Source organism: Phoenix dactylifera, unplaced genomic scaffold, assembly GCF_009389715.1.
Source record: "Phoenix dactylifera cultivar Barhee BC4 unplaced genomic scaffold, palm_55x_up_171113_PBpolish2nd_filt_p 000159F, whole genome shotgun sequence".
Taxonomy (NCBI): Eukaryota; Viridiplantae; Streptophyta; class Magnoliopsida; order Arecales; family Arecaceae; genus Phoenix; species Phoenix dactylifera.
In genome coordinates, this window is record NW_024067703.1 from 411,945 (window position 1) to 418,310 (window position 6,366).

At 37.5% G+C, this 6,366-nt stretch overlaps 2 long non-coding RNA genes across 2 annotated transcripts; both read left to right on the forward strand.

Moving 5' to 3' along the window:
• The first annotated feature begins 1,222 nt into the window (after nucleotides 1-1,222).
• Nucleotides 1,223-1,533, forward strand: LOC120104987. The gene is made up of 2 exons (XR_005507386.1): nucleotides 1,223-1,384; nucleotides 1,422-1,533. It is a non-coding gene; the product is annotated as an uncharacterized LOC120104987 (long non-coding RNA).
• Nucleotides 1,534-2,018: 485 nt separating this feature from the next.
• LOC120104988 lies at nucleotides 2,019-3,557 on the forward strand. The gene is made up of 2 exons (XR_005507387.1): nucleotides 2,019-2,593; nucleotides 3,400-3,557. It is a non-coding gene; the product is annotated as an uncharacterized LOC120104988 (long non-coding RNA).
• Nucleotides 3,558-6,366: the final 2,809 nt, after the last annotated feature.

A 6,366-nucleotide genomic window follows, 5' to 3' on the forward strand; every position in this document is an offset into this window, starting at 1 on the left:
TCTTTTCAAATTACAATATAGATTGGGATTTTGATTGGAAGTAATTTAGTAAATTATGAGAATACTGGTTGTTTAAATTATTTTAAGATGATCAACGATATTAACTCCATGATTGGAAAATATTTTCTGATGGGTTTCCTTGTTAAGGAGAATTTGTTGTCAAAGAAAAGAGTAGTGTTTTTTATTTTGATTGGATATTATCATGTTATTAATAGGTTCTTCTATCTGTTGTGAGAGAGAGAGAGAGAGAGAGAGAGAGAGAGAGAGAAATCTGGCATCCCAAGTCTAGGATTAATGGTTCTTGCATTAGCTGATCTTGGATTTGGAATGTTTTAGCCTAGATCTCTTTTCTCTTAAATTTGTAGCTTATTCTTTTGACAGAATTAAGAAATAATTATCAATCTTGAAGAAATAATTTTATTGGAGATTGTAAAGTATTCATCTCGGTGGATTATTATTAATTTAAATTATCGTCTTTGGATCCAAATAATAGATCTTGTTCATGTCTATCGGAGACTATGTGATGTATATAAAAGTTCAATTCAAAGTTTGGATTTAAGCCGATCTAGGGTCTTTTGTCAATATTGTTGCGGTTGATGATAAAATCTAGATTTGCATAAAGAACTTGTATTTTAGAGGCTTACATGGTTATGATGGAGGATTTTTCATAAATGCTAAAGATCTCGATGAAGAAAACTTTAGGAGAGATGGTTGAGTTGGTTTTACTCATTTGTATTGATTTAACGCCTTCTAATTTGGACGAGCATTGAGAGAATTCTTCTGGTTGATTTTACGTGGAGTTTGACTTAGAATCCTCTAGTTGAACTGATAAGAGAATTAAGATTCAATCAATTTTGACCCGAGGGTGGATCTAGATGGATGGCTTGAGGTAAAGTAGGGGACAAGAATTAAAGATTTCTTTCTAGGCTTTACGTGAAAATTGAAATTTTGGATCTCCTTAGTTCAAAATACAAGGTAGTATTTTGATTAAAAAAAAAGTTATTAGTGAATTCAAAAAAAAAAAAAATGGTTGTTTAAATCAGAGTGCACAGCGAAAGCATAGTGGTCTAAACTATTTTTCTAAGTTGGTCAGAAGTATTATCCTTTAATTTGGCAAGTTTTAATAACAAAAGACTTGATTTGATTTTGAATTTTTAGATGTCGCTGCACTATCTTAGGTTCTCTAATTTATGTCATGCTAAGGAAATGCTTAACATCTTGAGACTAGAATTAATGGATCATCGATTTGATTTTGGATCTGGAATATTTTGGTGTAGACCTATTTCCTCCTAAATCTGAAGCTTGTACTTCTTCAATTAATATCAACCCTCTATTTGAAAGAACTTGAGGTTGTCAAGTGACTTTGATGAATATTCCACTAGGGGTGGATTAGAGTTATTTATGATCTAATCTTGTGATAGATCGATTAATCAAGAGTAGTTGATATTTTGACAAAGAAACTTGATGTTCTTATTCAAAATTAAGACGTTGATTTTTATTTATGAGAGAGAGAAGTTTGATTTACATCATCTATAAAAAGAACCAAATCTGGAGGTATTGGACCTTATTCTTATGATAAGATGAAATTATATTGATAAGTAGAACTATTGGAAGACTGAGGTTAGTCTTCTAGTAGAGGAGAATGTTGTTGGTTCTATGAATAATCTGAAGGTAGCTATGTAATTTTCATCAGTGGGGTTTTCTATTATTGACAATTATTGGAAGAATCTTGGGCATCTTAAATTTAGTATTAACGGATTGATGGTTACTTGGTTGGACTTAGATCTGGAAAGTTTTAACATGGATCTCCTATTCCTAATTCTAACATTGTTAATATGGCTATTTGAAAGGGCTTGTGGTTTTATAAGACAAAGGTTGATCATTATATCATGGAAAAAAAAAATGAGGAGCATTTGATACTAAAGCTTTCTCCTACTTACATTTAACCGATTAAATTTCTATGTAGAATTAATCAGGAGCAATTAATTTCTTGAAAAAAAAGAATTATGACATTTTAATCCAAGGCTGGAAGGTTAGTCTTATTTTGAAAGAGATCAAAAGAACTTGCTATGAATCATAGATGGAAAGGATTAAGTTTTAAGATGCCATAATTTTGCCAAAATCTTGTGAGCCTGCATTTCGAGATGGGGATTGTTTAGGAGCTCGGGAATGATATGATGTTTTTTTACTTTCAAAATTTGAAGCCTTAAGTGAGTTAATTTCGAGGACGAAATTATTTTAAGGGGGGAAGAATGTGAGACCCAAGCCTTTTGGCCTCACGTGTGTCGCACGTGAGGGCACACGATGAAAGGGATTCAACACGATCGCCCGAGGAAGATGGAAACCCCTATTTTTTTAGGGCTTCTTCTCCTCATTTGAAAGCCACCTGAGGTAGAGCCGGCACGCCGAGTCCCCTTCCGGTTGGGTGATCTTCTTCCTCGCTTGCAGCTGAAAAAAAAAAAAAAAAACTCCACTGCCTGCCGGAGAGGAGAGGAAGAGCCGTCGAAGAGGGTCATCACAGTTCACCCCCGAAACCAGGTTCTGCGAGGGATTTGCGGAATTAATTGGATTTGTTGTGGATCGCGTTCGCAAGGTAAGTGGTGTAACCTCTTTCTAGATTTAATCGGCAAACTATATATATGTTCACGAATCGAATTATTCGTGATTTCGAATTTGATGCATGGATTATATGTGTATTTTAGAATTATATGATTATGATTGAACTTATTTGCTTCTGATTTGAATTGTGTTTAATTGCCTCTGACATTGTAATCTTTTGGCTTGGAACACTAAACATAATGTAAGAAAAGATTATGATTGAAATAGATTTAGACTTGCAGTCGGGCTATGTTGAGGGCCTGCCAATGGGGGGCTAATACATTGGTACCGCAAGAAGAATAGTCGGTGATATGACCCTACCACAGGGAACATGTGGTCATAGTTCCTGGCTGTTGAGTTGAATCTGATAAATTGAAAGAAATTAAGATATTAACGACATTTGGTTTTGACATTGTATGTTTTTTATATATAACTAAAATATGAAATAGAGAACAAACTGAACTATCGACCTGGCTATGTTGAGGACCCCGCCAATGGGGGCAGATACGTTGGCAATTGACTGTCCTGAAGGACTCACTGCAAGAAGATTAGTCGGTGTTGATGACCCTGCCATAGGAAACATGTGGTCATAGTCCAGGATCCGAACACTGATAAATTGAATATGTGAAAGAATCTTGAAACCGTAAAAAAATCTTTTGAATTTAAGAAATATTTGACCTTATACTTTGGAACTGCATATTTATTTATTTTCCCACATATTATTGCTTGATTTATCTAGCTAGAGTGTTCATTACTTACTGGGCTGTCTAGCTCATTATACCATCTCTTGTTGTTTTACAGATTTCGAGAACTAGTCTATTGGGAATTCAAAATTGGGAGAGCGACTAGAAGGATTGTGGCACAAGTTATCTTAGATTAGGGTTATTTAAGTTGATTTGTTATTATGGACATTTATTATGATTGGTGGACTTTTATTATTTTACGAACTAGGTTTCTGCCATGTTGGTAAATGATTATTCCGCTGCATATTTAGACTTGTGAGACATTATGACTTGAGTTAGTCAATGGAAAAGATTTCAATTTATTCTGTTAAATTATTTTGGAATTTCATAATTGAGGTGTTTGGTTTAGATTCCTTGCATGCTCGTGGGGAGAGTTTCCCTACGGCGTGTGCGGCGGTTGGCGCGACCACCCGGCTCGCGATCTCGGGACGGGGCGTGACACCTTCTGAAAGTGTGGTCTGTCTTTTTGTTCCTTCAGGCTCTCAAGATATGAAGGACAGTTCCTCTTCCAGTGGCCGTCAACATTGCAGTGGAAACATTTTCCTTTGTCATTAGCCTTTTTCTTTTGAACTTCCTTCTTTGGGCTTTTATTTTTCTTCTGCTTCTTCGTAGGCTTCTTCTTCTTCCATATAGGACTTTCTCTTGAAAGTAGAAGCAAACTCAGTAGCAAGAACAGTGCCCCTTGAACCTTTCAAGGCCCCCTCAACAGTTACTGGCTACGATTTTAATCTTGCTCTTTTAAAAGGGAAATTAAATGTAGAATACCCCAAGTATAGGATGTAGCAAAGTAATATTCTCGGTGAGGTCCGAGATCGTAATCCACACGGATTTGACAGTGAACAAAAACTAAAGGGCTAAATAATATTCGGATTGATAAAAAATATAACTAAGGTATTAGGATTCAGCCTAGCACCTTCATTCATTGCTTTTCTTTTAATCACCTATATCTCTAGTTGATTGAGTGAAGACCTCACCGAAAAGTGAAAGCAGTGAAAAATACCAATTTAATCATTAATAAAATAAGAATCTAGTTTTATGGGCAGCATATGCAGTAATTCTATATTAAACTATAGGGATTTCTAAAGCATTTGTTATTACCCGGGGAAAATAAACAAATCAAAAAAATATATAAGTTTGGAAATTAATTTTTATAAAATCTACTGCACCATAAATCAAGTCACTAACATTGAAATCCCATTGGTGAATTTAAAGCAAATACATAAAGAAGATTACTAGGCTTTTTGCCTAACCTTAGCTAAAAGAGGGTTTAGTACTCATAGGAAGATGGAGATTTTTATAAAAGGGAATTAGCATCGAATAAATAAAATAAAGCAATAATCCAATTTTTTTTCTTCTTCTCTTAAGAAAACAGAGGGCTCTGTTTTCTTTCTTTTCTTTTTTTTTTTCTTCTTCTCTCTTCCGATGGTTGCCTGGCTTCCTCTCCTTCCCGAATGGCCTCCACCGGATGGGAAGATCGGACGAGGAGATGCAGATGGTTGGTCTCCGTCCTTCCCTTCTCCCAAGCCCGGCTGGTAAGATTGGAAGAGGAGATGCTCCAGATGGAACCCCCTTGGATCCGTCGGCTGCTGACCTCCTCTTCTTCCGTCGGCTGCTTCTACCTCCACCGGATGGTTCTTTTGCTCCCCCTCCTCAGTTCCTTTTATAGACACCTTTAGCGGTGTGGCTGGGAAGACCGAAGGATGCTGGAAGATCGCGTTGCGGACGCTTAGGAACTGGGAGCGGATGTGACACGTGGATGTTTGGAATTTGTTTGCTGGGAAGGGAATTTGAAGATGAACCGATCGGATGCCATGATTGCTTGGATGGGAGCGTGGAACGCAGCTGAAATGCATGGATTTGAATGCAGCTTAGAATGATCCGGTTGGGAGACGTCTCGGTTGCTTGAGATGTTACCGAAACCGTTGGATTTTGTTCTTGAAACAGGGGAGACGGAAAGGGCGCTGGAAGATCACCTCAATCTGGTTGCATGCTGCCACGGATGGTTTTGAAGATGCTGGGAAGCTCCACGACACGGTTACTTGTGCTAGCTGAAACATCTGGATACCGTGATATGGATTGCATGCGGATGACAGGCGGCGTGAGGCTCAGATGAGATGCTAAGAATTTGTTGAGCTCGGAACGCCAAGCATTGGGCTCAAACCCAGCGTTATTGGGTCTTTTGAATTACATGCACTCAGACACAAATAAAATATTAATTAATCAATTTTATTAATAAAGATTAGCTCTAATATTAATTATGATAGTATGAAAATTTCACTTTTGTACTCTCCTCAGTTACCAACATATTCAACAACTCAGTCTTTTTGCAATCAATTTTATTCATGTGGTAGTTTACTATAAACTACCCAAATGAATCAGGAAGGGATTGCAAGATCAAATCCACTTGCAAATCTTGTGCATGGTCATACCGAGCTTCTCAAGTCTTCTAGGTCTTTGATCATAGTCAAACAATGATCATGGGATAGACTGCCCCTCACGCATCTTTGCCTTAAAGAGCCTCTTGGACACTTCAAAGCATGCTGTGCGACTCTGCTCACCATACAACTCTTACAGGTGTGCCAATATCTCCTAGTAGTCTTCATATTCTCATGCTGGCATTGGAGTTCATTGGTCATGGATGCTATGATGTAGCACTTGACCCTAAGAAGCCCAGTTCAAGTCATGCCCAAGAAGTCTGGCATCACTGTAGTAAAAAATGATCACAATGAGTTAGTCCCTACTCGAATCCAAACGGGATGGCGAGCATGCATCGACTACAGGAAGCTTATACCATGACTAGAAAAGACCACTTTTCTCTACCCTTCAACGATCAAATGCTAGAACGTCTGGCTGGCCACTCTCATTACTGTTTTCTTGATGGTTATTCTAGATATAACCAAGTCCCTATTGCATGTGGGATCAAGGAAAAATTACATTCACCTGTCTTTAGGCACTTTTGCTTATCGCCGCATGCCTTTTGGGCTATGCAATGCACTAGCTACATTGCAGCGGTGTATGATGATTA